This window comes from Leopardus geoffroyi, chromosome B4 (assembly GCF_018350155.1).
Source record: "Leopardus geoffroyi isolate Oge1 chromosome B4, O.geoffroyi_Oge1_pat1.0, whole genome shotgun sequence".
NCBI lineage: Eukaryota > Metazoa > Chordata > Mammalia > Carnivora > Felidae > Leopardus > Leopardus geoffroyi.
Genome location: NC_059341.1, coordinates 13,593,528 through 13,605,055, shown reverse-complemented (window position 1 = coordinate 13,605,055; position 11,528 = coordinate 13,593,528). Strand labels below are relative to the sequence as shown.

General features: G+C 42.1%; 1 long non-coding RNA gene across 1 annotated transcript; it reads right to left on the bottom strand.

Moving 5' to 3' along the window:
• Nucleotides 1-2,257: 2,257 nt before the first annotated feature.
• Nucleotides 2,258-8,853, bottom strand: LOC123590266. The gene is made up of 2 exons (XR_006708694.1): nucleotides 8,766-8,853; nucleotides 2,258-2,460 (listed from the first exon to the last, which is right to left on the bottom strand). It is a non-coding gene; the product is annotated as an uncharacterized LOC123590266 (long non-coding RNA).
• Between the last annotated feature and the right edge of the window lie 2,675 nt (nucleotides 8,854-11,528).

Below are 11,528 nucleotides of genomic sequence, written 5' to 3'. Positions count from 1 at the left end.
AAATTGATAAAACAAGCAGACTAAAAGTAAGGAAAGATACAGATCAGAATAATGAAATTAAGAAACTTGAACTATTAGGTGGTATTACAATTACTACAGACCTAGTATAAAATAACACAGACTTTGGGGCACCTGGGTACCTGGGTCCCTCAGTCAGTTGAGCATCTGACTTCGGTTTAGGTCCTGATCTCACAGTTCATGAGTTTGAGCCCCACATCGGGTTTGCTGATGTCAGCCCAGAGCCTGTTTGGGATTCTCTGTCTCCCTCTCTCACTGCCCCCCACCCCCACTCCCTGCCCCTGCTCTCTCTCTCAAAAATAAACAAATTGAAAACAAAAGCAACAACACAGACTTATTCTCTTGTAGTTCTAGAGGCCGCAAGTCTAAAATGAGTTTTAGGAAGTTGAAGCCAAGATGTCTTCAATCTTCTTCCCTTTAGATTCTTGAGGGGGAGTATCTGCCCCGTGTGTCCTCCAGCCTCTGCTTCCATTGTCACATGCCATTCCCCTCTTCTGTACTCAAATCTTCCTGGGACCCCCTCTCAGGACACTTGTGATTGCATGTAGGGCCCACCCAAACAGTCTGGGATAACCTCCCCATGTCAAGGTCCTTAATTAATCACATCAGCGAAGTCCCTTTTTGCCATATAAGGTAATAGTCACAGGCTCTGGGGAGAGGATATGGATATCTTTGTGGCCATTATTCAGCCTAACATAGACACAGAATTAAAGCTCGACACCAAGCAGGGGCGCCCGGGTGGTTCAGTCGGTTGAGCATCTGACTTCAGCTCAGGTTGTAATCTCACAGTTGGGGAGTTTGAGCCCCACATCGGACTCTGCTGTCACTGTGAGCCTGCTTTGGATCTTCTGTCCCCACCTCTCTCTGTACCTCCCCCGTTCATGAGCTCTCTCTCTCTCAAAAATAAAAATAAACATTAACAAAGAAAAAAACCAAGAAACTTGACACCAAGCAGAGAATACACTCCTTTCCCAAGTACACAGAGTAGAAAGCAAACACGTACTAGGCCTAAAATGAAACTTCAATAGATTCCAAAGAACCAATATCATACAAATCTTGTGCTCTGATTATTACGAAAAAAAAAACGTTAGAAATTAGTAATAAACAGATATTTAAAATAAACACCCCATGTCTAGGAAATTATTAAATACTGAAGAAACTGTATGTCAAAAAATTTTTGGCTGCATCTAAAACAATAGAGTAGTGCTGTTCCATTCTGTGATGATGGAAATGTTCCATATGTGCTCTGTTCAATATGGCAGCTACTAACTCCATGTCACTCTCCAGTATTTGAAATGTGGTTAGCGTGACAAAGAAATTGAAATTTTAAACTAGTTTTAATTTTAACGAACTTAAAGTTAAATAGCTACATGTGGAGAGTGGCTGCGAAATTGTATAGCACACAGAAAGAGAAATTGTGCCTTTAAATGTTCTTATAAGAAAATTTTAGGGGTGCCTGGGTGGCTCAGTTGGTTGAGCGCCCGACTTCGGCTCAGGTCACAATCTTGCAGTTTATGGGTTCCAGCCCTGCATCGGGCTCTGTGCTGACAGCTCAGAGCCTGGAGCCTGCTTCGATTCTGTGTCTCCCTCTCTCTCTGTCCCTGTCCCGCTTGTGCTCTGTCTCTCTGTCTCTCAAAAATGAATAAATGTTAAAAAAAATTAAAAAACAAAAAAAGGAAATTTTAAAAAGGTTGAAAAAAATGGGCTAAAGAAGCGTTGGGAAAAAGCAAAGCCCTTATCTCATAGAGGTAAGGGCAAAATCAACAATAAAAGAGAACATAAACGAAACAAAAAATGAATTATTTGCATAGATTAATAAGATGGAAGGAACTCTGGCAAAACTAATTAAGAATGAAAGAGGATATGAATAAATAAAATACAAGATTACAGGTAAAATAGCCAGAGAGCCACAGGGGCGGTGGAAGCCACTGTTAATGGTGTGGGCTAGAGTGCCTTTACTCAGGCTGGGTGTGGTAGTATGTCCATGGGATGTGGATGCCATGTTAGCATTCTTTTTTTTTTTTTTTTTAATGTTTATTTATTTTTGAGAGAGAAGGAGCTGTCGGCACAGAGCCCCACGCATGGCTTGAACCCACAAACTGAGATCATAACCTGAGCCTAAGTCAGATGCTCAACAGACTGAGTCACCCAGGTGTCCCATTTTAGCATTATTTCTAACTGCATAGGCTTAAAATATGATTATCTGGCTTTCTTGAAGATTCCCTGAGATACCAATATCTTATTTTAATGCAGGTTTATTAAGGTATAATTTACATGCAATAAAATTTCTTCTTTTCAAATATAGTTCTATGAGTTTTGACAAATGGAAAACCATTGGCCACCATCTTGGAATATTCCAGATGGTGCAATTACAAGATGGAGACAAACCTGTGTCATTGAGTCCTCACTTGGAGAAGAGCTGTCCAGAAGAGTTGCATTAGACTGTGGCAAGAAAGAGAAATCAACCTTTATTGGATTAAACTCTTGATTTTTTAAAGTTTATACATTTCTTTTTTAAAAAAATTTTTTTTTTCAACGTTTATTTATTTTTGGGACAGAGAGAGACAGGGCATGAACGGGGGAGGGGCAGAGAGAGAGGGAGACACAGAATCGGAAACAGGCTCCAGGCTCTGAGCGGTCAGCCCAGAGCCTGACGCGGGGCTCGAACTCACGGACCGCGAGATCGTGACCTGGTTGAAGTCGGTCGCTTAACCGACTGCGCCACCCAGGCGCCCCGAAAGTTTATACATTTCTGCAAAGTAGTGTAGCCTCATCTAATTAATTCTTTGCTCCCCTTCATTTTACAGGCTTTGCCTGAGCTTTTACTTTCCCTCAGTCCTAACGTGTCACTCGTTTCCCTCTCTGAGGCTTTTCTATACACTTGGGAGTGTCTTCCTTATATCTCTCATGTGAATATGACTTGCTTATTTCTTATGAAGCCATGTTGGAGGCAGGCATGTAATTTAGAAGTAAATTTCAAGCTAAGGTTGTCATTACTTAAGTACTCTATACACCACTGAACCTTCTGAAAGTTAAAATTTAAGTTTCCACTCTCTTAAGAAATAAGTCAGCAACAATAAGAAGAGTAAAAATGTTATTTCAATTTTATAGCAACACCCCTCCCAACCCTGACACACACACAAATGAAATTGTCAACATTGTGTGGTATTTACCGGTAGGGAACTTCCAAGCCCTGATTCTTGCTCTACATTCCAGCATGAGTCTCAATGCTTGTTCCCATTGGTTTTCAATTCATCAGGCATCTGGTCCCAGGGAGGGGTTTATAGGACATTTTGAATTCACAACTGTGTCCAAGTTTATAGGGTAGGAGGCAGAAGGTTTCACGTGTTGATGACCAGAGATCTGAAAGGTGTTAGTCTAAGCTGCAGCTCAAGCTAAGGTCATCCTCCATGACATTTATAGAGCGTTATCACTAAGTATAATATCGGTGAGACCAGAGTGCACCAGAAACAGAACCAGTGTAATTTAATGTGAGATGTGTCTTTCTGTACAATCAAGTGCTTGTTTCTTATGGAGCCAAATGTAAATGTTGAGCCTGAGAGATAGAAGATTTTACGCTTTCTATTTTCTCTCAACTATCAGTCTCAGAGTTTTTGTGCGACATAGAGGTGAATAACAAGCCACATGTAATCTTTATTTCTTGGGCTCTAAGAATAGGGTAACAATAGTATCCACATAATAATATTTCTCTGTACCCCTACCACCCATTATATAGCAACCCCAACCTTCTCCCCTCCCTCAAATTGTTCTCTAACTGTTCCAAGAGCTGTTGGGAGTGCGTATGAATAATGTTATGTGCTACCACCTTCAGGACCGAGGCACTCATCCCCCCCACGTCAGGAGTGCTGGTGGCCTACAGTTCTCAGATGAGTCCCTTTCCCGGAAGTGCCCTCTGCCAAAGAGCTGCCCTGTCCAAAGCCCTGCCCCCTTTCTGGGAGCAGCCTGGATTCAATAGCTGGTCACACAGGGGGATCACCTATTCCCAGCAGGAATCAATCCCAAGAGCACTCCTTAATAAGCTTTCCACACATCAAACTCCAGCTCAGAGTCGGCTTGCCAAGGAACCCAGTAGTTCAGGAAACAGACTCTGGAATTGAATTTTGATGGCAGGTCACCTACCAGCCATCTGGCAATAGCTGCATAATTGGTGATGGTGGAGTGGTGATAACCCCTGGTGTGCAGCAGTATTACCATTGCTAAACTTTTTACTAGCCTGGAATAGGGATCAGAGCTAGTGATGGGATGGCACTGGAGGGAGGTATGAGTGCAATGTTTTAGGCAATTTGAAAAGTGGGCATTATTAATGATAAGGAATACTGAATTAGATAGCTAATGCTAGAGAAAATCAATGAGTTGGAGAAAGACAATGACAGGCTGATAGTAATTCATTTTTTCTTTTTTCTTCCCTCCTTTTATTCTTCCTTTCTTTCTGGTAATTTCTTATCCATTATTTTCAGTGTTCTCTCTTTCTGGAATTTCTATTCACCAGATACTGAACTTTATGGGTTGATCTCATTTTTTTCTGTCTTCCCTCTTCATTTCCATACCTTCCTCTTTCCCTAGACTCAACTCCACAAACATTCTAATTCAATTCCTCCAGAAAGTAAGTTAGTCTTCCCTGGGGGTGGTCACAGGGAGGTGGGGGGAGAGCAACAACGTGGCTGTCTGGACTAGAGAAAGGACATGGTGTTTAAGTGCTCTTTAACAAATTTCCAAATAATCCCCCACTCCTAACCTCCAGATTGTTTTGTGCCCCCGGTTTCTAAGCCTTTGAGAGGGTTGGGAAGTGTGGTAGAGGACAGGTGGGTAACGGCTTAATGGAGATTAGCTGGTTGACCATCCTGTATCCCTTAACGTGTGGGTTTCTGTGTCAGCTCAGACAATTATCACTCCCCTTCCAGTTTCCTCTAATATCTCTGATTTTCTGTTCTCCTTTTCTGTCCTTTTTGTCCTTATGGCTTTAAACCCTTTAAATTATTGTTATGGAGGGTGCCTGGGTGGCTCAGTGAGTTGAGTGCCCGCCTCTTGATTTTGGCTCAGGTCACCATCTCACAGTTCATGAGTTCGAGACCTACATGGGCCTCTGCGCTGACAGCGTGAATCCTGCTTGGGATTCTCTCTCCCTTTCCCTCTGCCCCTACCCTGCTTGCTTGCATTCTCACTAAATAAATTAATTAATTAAAAAAAAATTATTGTAATGGACTGAATGTTTGTGTCCTCCCAAAGCCCTGAACTGCAATCTGATGGTATTGGAGGTGAAGCCTTTGGGAAGTATTTAGGTTTAGGTGAGGTCTTGATGAGATTAGTGTCCTTGAAAAAACAGAAAGAGAGGCCAGATCTCGCTTGTTCCAGTTTTCTCTCTCTCTCTCTCTCTCTCTCTCTCTCTGCTATGTCCTAGGCGAGGACATAGTGAGAAGGCAGCCAGCCTTCTGCAAGCTAAAAACCCAATTGACTGGCACCTTGATCTTGGACTTCCCTGCCTCCAGAACTGTGAGACAATAAATGCCTGCTGTTGAAGCCACAGTCAGGGTATTTTGTTATAGCAGTCAGAGCTAAGACATTGTTTTACTGTTAAATTCTTTTACTGTTATTTTACTATTCTTTAGTTGTTTAGAACTTGGACCAAAGCTTTGAACCATATCAGGAAACATATCCACTTTTAATTTCCTTTTTAAAAAAAATGTTTGTTTAAAGAGCACATGCGAGCAGGGGAGGCACAGAGAGAGAGGAAGGGAGAGAATCTGCACTGACAGTGCAGAGCCAGAATCAGCCTCGATCTCAGGAACTGTGAGATCATGACCTGAGCCAAAATCCAGAGTCAGACACTTAACCAAGTCAGCCACCTTGGAGTCCCACTTTAATTTCAAATTCAGTGTCTCTTTAATAAATGAGATCATAAATGATGCTTTACAATCTTTTTTTTTTTTTTTTTTTTTTTTTTTTGGTACAGTGTAAAGATTTTTAGTCTGTAGTCAAACTACCAGGGCATCTGCCCTCCTCATTCCTTTGTCACCACCTGCCTGGGGTATGCGCCGTGCAGGAAAACGGGTATGGTTACCACACCTGCCCCCTCAGGGGAGGCGAATTACAAGGGGCTGTAAGTTTTAAGTAAGGAGGGATGTGAGCACGGGATGAGCCATTGTCTAGGCGCAGCTACTGAGAAAGAACATAACACATGTGGTTTAGGAAAGAAGCCTTTTTACTCTGAAACTGCGTGGAGCAAAACTTTATAGTTATCTAGCCACTCTCTATGGATAAGACATCCTAATCACTGTATAGTGAGATGGACTATAGAAGAATACAATTCTATCTGCCTTTATTCACTCACCAGCACTGCCCTCAGTACCCGCTGTCTGTTCTTGTGGCTGCCCCCTGGGGGTGCTGAAAACACCCCTGAGTTGCAGGCTGTGGACCAGGAAGAATGGTGAACTGGGCTGGGAAATGAGCTCATCTGGGGAATCTCTGAATCCATGCAAAGATGAGGGGCCCATTGAAGGAAGCTAAGTAGGAACCTGAGAGATCAGTATTACCTCAGATGTACTGGAAGAAGCTATAATGATATAAATATAATCCTGATGCTTAGAGATTTGCTGGGCATTGAACAGAGAATGTCTGCTTTTTTCAGTCTGACACATCAGCCCATCAAATTTCACCTGTGCTTCTGAGTGGAAGCAGAAAAGCTTTTGCTTATGCTCTCTAAGGAAGGTTACTTTGTAATCAGCTGGGATTTCTGTGTGAGGATTAAAAAGAGGGGTAAAAACAATTCTGGAAATGTGAGGGAGGGCCAGTCTTAGTTTGAGGCACATCCTGTGACAGTCAAATCTAGTTTTGCAACAATTAGGGCATTTTCAACAGTCTCAGAAATGTTTGAGAAATTTTTAATGACAACAAGGAAGTGTAACCTCATTTTAAATTCATTTTGATCTTAAAATAAATATGAGGGGTGCGTGTGAAATCAAACAGTGACACTGTTATTGGCCTGCTCTAGAACCATGACTACGTTTGTGGGTCTTAGACTGGTTTCCTGCATCTTCCACTCCTCTCTTGCTTAGATCACGCTCCTTCCTTAACACTTAGAAAAAGGTTGACCCCTTCTACTACTTTCAGGGGTTGATACTGGATCCCTGAATTTTGTTGTGATTGTCTTGCTGGGATATGGGCTCTGGCCTGGGGGCGAGGGAAGTCTTCCCCTCAGGGCAGGGGATGTTCCCAGCATCAATCACACTGGGACAGAATGAGCCTAGAAAGGCAGTTGTCAAAGGAGAGACAGCTCCTTTCTCTCACGGTCTTGTCTCTTGATCCTAGTTTCTAATGTGGTCTAAATGGGCAAGGGGGGTGGGAGGTGAGATTGTCATTACTAGTTGGAGACTGGACAGTAAAGAGGCAGTGAGGAAGCGCTGGGGGACACGGTAGGGATCAGTTAGGGCTTTGGGGCACTGACAATGATGTTACCTATGCAGCCAGTAAAACAAAACAAAACAAAACAAAACAAAACAAAACAAAACACAAAACAAAACCAATAACAAAAAAACAAAAAGCAAACCCACGTTTTTAAGAGGAGCAATTCTCTTTTGTAATCAATAAAGTCTGCTTAAACGCCACTATATTAGGACTCATCAGAGAAGCGTCCTATCCAATGGGATAGACAAAATCAGATAGATAGGCATAGGAGCAGATTTATTATAGGAATTGGCTCCCACAGATCTGTTGTTTGCAAGGTGGAGAAGTGGGGAAGCTGGTGGTGTAATTCAGTCTTCGTCCCAAGGCCCAAGAATCTGGGAGCTAAAGTATAAACCCCAGCTAAATCTCAAAGCCAAGAACTGGGAGCATGGATACCTAAGGGCCGGTGAAGGTGGTTGTCTCACCTCAAGCATTGAGAGCAAATTCACCCTTCCTCTGCCTGTTTGTGCTATTTTGGCCCTGGTGGATTGCCCACCCATTTTGGGGAGGGTGGTCTTTACTCAGTCCCCACTTCAAATGCTAACCAACCTCTTCCAGAGACACCCTCAGAGACACAGCCAGAAATGTTTCACCGGCTCTCTGGGCATCCCTTCACCCAGTCGACTCGGCTGAACTGTGGAGGAGAGGCAACAGGTGTGGCTTCTCTGGGGCTGATGTATAAAGGTGAGGGCAGTGCCTCTCAAGGTTGTTGTGGCAGGACAGGGAGGAGTGGGATCCCCAAGGGGAAAGTGAATGTCAGCAGACAAGGACATGGACTGTAAGAGCAGCCATCCTTCCCCACGCAAGTTATTTCATTTCTGGAGGCCAGCAGCTTTCCCTTATTGTACTTAGTATACTTGCTCATATGCCCTACTGGTCTCTGAACTCTAAGAAAGCAAGAATTCTGTCTTGTTTGCTCATATCCCCATAGCAGCCCCTACCTCAGAATCTTCAGTGTCATGGGTTCACAGTAGATATCTTTTGAATAAATGAGTCCTACTCTTAGTGTTTCACCTCTGAGTTCTATATGGACCATGACTAATATTCTTAAGGCATTCTGACAATGGCACCAAATGACTTCATTCGCTCTTAGGTCTTAGATCAGCCTTGTTAGTTTTCTCTTTGGAGAGATCGTTTGGGCCAAACCTTTGACTTATATCTGTGACCCTAGAAATAATTATGTTGGCACCATGTTACTTTGGAATGTTTCTATGCTAGCTTTTTATTTTAAATGGAAAGATTAATATTTGCATATGGTTACAAAAAAGTCAAACAACAGGACATACCATGAAAAGTGTCTTCTTCCCAGTCCAGATGTTTAGGGCTCTCTCTCCAGAGACAGATACTTCTTAGGCATACTTCCATAAATTTTCTATATAAGTATAAACACATATATGTATATATTTATACAGGCATATTTATAGATGTGTGCACATATTTAACACAATTTGGAACATACAATATAACTTGTTTTTCAATTTGCTTTTATCATTCAAAATAAATCTTGGAGATTTTCCATATTGTCATATGTAAATTAGCCACATTCCTTTCTTTTAAAAAATGTATTGGAAAACTCACATATGATTTAAGTATAAACCATACATAAAGATTTATAATGGAAGAGAATGATCTGCCTCACAGCCTCACCTCTATCCCTGTTCCCTTAAAGGCAACCGATTTTTATCTGTTTCTGTCTTTGGTTTTCTGATGCATGGAACCATATTATAAAGGTTTATACTTCTGTTTCTTAATTTATTGACGTGAAATATTATCTATTGAGATTCTGCTATGATAGATGACCATCTATCCCGCTAATATGGTTTTGTCTTTATTTATCAATTCTAGACATTACCATTGATTTGCTAATAGGGCAGGTGAGGATTTAGTTGGTTACTCTGCCCTATATCTTCCTGATATGGTTCCAACTCTATTTAAATTCTCCTTCTGGTCACCTCTGCAGCTTTAGAAATCACATGTAACTCCATTCCTCTTTTTCTTTTTAATGTTTATTTATTTATTTTGAAAGAGAGAGAGAGAATGAGTGGAAGAGGTGCAGAGGGAGAGAGAGAGAATCCCAAGTAGGCTCCACACTCAGTGCACAGCCTAATGTGGGGCTCGATCTTATGCACCACGAGGTCATGACCTGTGCCAAAGACAAGAGCCAGAAGCCCAAATGACCAAGCCACCCAGGCTCCCCAAGTCCATTCCTCTTTGCATCAACAATAGGGAGTCCTTCTGACTTTGAAATATAACAATATTAGCAAACCTATCCTTCTCTCCAACTACATCACCACCTTACAACTTGTTCATTTCTCAAAATCTCCCAGCTCTCCCTTTATTTTGCCATTGTCAAGTTGATAATGTTTTTATCCTATTCTGTAATCATAATGAAGTCTTCTGTGATTTGCTGGTACTTGTGCGCCATTTATTGAATAGGACTCTTTTGCAGCAAGTGACAGAAAACTCAACTTACACAAATGAAACAGGAAAGGAAATCCAGGGGGAAATGAAGACTATGCAAAGCTTCATTCAAAAGTATTTTCAGGACCCAGTTTCTTTCTCTCCATCTCTTAAATCCTGCTTTGTGCTGATTCTACTCTGCTTGTCTCCCCCTCAAAGAGACAAGATGTTGGCAGCTGCCCCAGTCTTCTACTTTCTCAAGTTGAAATTGAGTTAATCCACTGGAAAGAAGAGGAAGTTTCTTCCAAGTCAAATTTGGGGATTTATTCTGATTGGAACAATATGTTCTCCTGTATATCCTTGAACCCATCACTGTGATCAGGGGCTTGGGGGATGTTGGTCACCTACCTCCCACCGCGAGAGCCAAGCCTAAAGCTCTATCCAAAGGACAGGAGGAGTTCCCCAAAAGGAAATCAGGGTGCTGTTACCAAAAGAAAGGGGGAAAGGATGCTGGGCAAATACCCACCGTAGACCACAAGCTCTAATGTCTGTAGTGTTCCGTTTACATAAACTTGTGAACTGACTCAGTGAAAGATACAGAGAGTGGAGGTTTCTGTGCTCTAACAGTGGTAGAATAAATTTTTTAAAATGTCATTAGCCAAACAAAACACATCTTTAGGCCTAATTTTGCTTGAGCATCACCAGTACACAACTCTTGGTCTGTGTATTAATTTCTGAAAGTTGAAAAAAAGAATGGGAATAGTATTTATTTTATTATAGCTATGTATACAGTTTTTATGGCAGTGCAAATTAATGTTTTCACGTTTTCTAGGACCCCTGTCATGACTTGTGCGGCACCCGAAGGGCATGTTCCTGGGATCAAGTTGCAAAGACTCTCCCCTCCTTGCTCTCCTCCCGTCACTCAGAGCTCAGCTGCTAGGTGTTGACTGCATATGCGAACCACACTTTAAATGGCAGATACTGCTGCCTATCCCGCTGCCATTCCCTCATTCTTCCTTGCTAGGATCTTTTCTTCTGCCTTGCTTGTTGCCCTTGATGTTGGCAGTTCTCAAATGTCTTGTGATGTCTTATGATCTGTTTGTATTTTCACATGAGGGAACAGTTTGAGGATCGGGAGCTCTGTGAATGTTGACGAGACTCGGTAACTAACGGGTTCACTTTAAATGGATAGGCAGATGGGGTGCCTGAGTGGCTCAGTCGGTTAAGTGTCCAACTTCGGCTCAGGTCACAATCTCACGGTCCGTGAGTTTGAGCCCCGCGTCGGGCTCTGTGCTGACAGCTCAGAGCTTGGAGCCTGTTTCAGATTCTGTCTCCCTCTCTCTCTGACCCTCCCCCGTTCATGCTCTGTCTCTCTCTGTCTCAAAAATAAGTAAACGTTAAAAAAAATTTTTTTTTAATAAATGGATAGGCAGAGAACTCTCAGCTACTATATTGGGGCCGAAATAAAGCAGCAGAGGGCCTTTATTCTTGGACATTGACATCCACACTAGCTGGCCTTGTTAGTTCACTAGACAATTCATCAAATGGATAAGAACCGTAGATAAGAACTGATTAGAAAAAAACCTTTTTTTGAAGACAAATTTAAATAAAACCTTGACCCCCATACCTTAGCTTTTATTTTATTTATT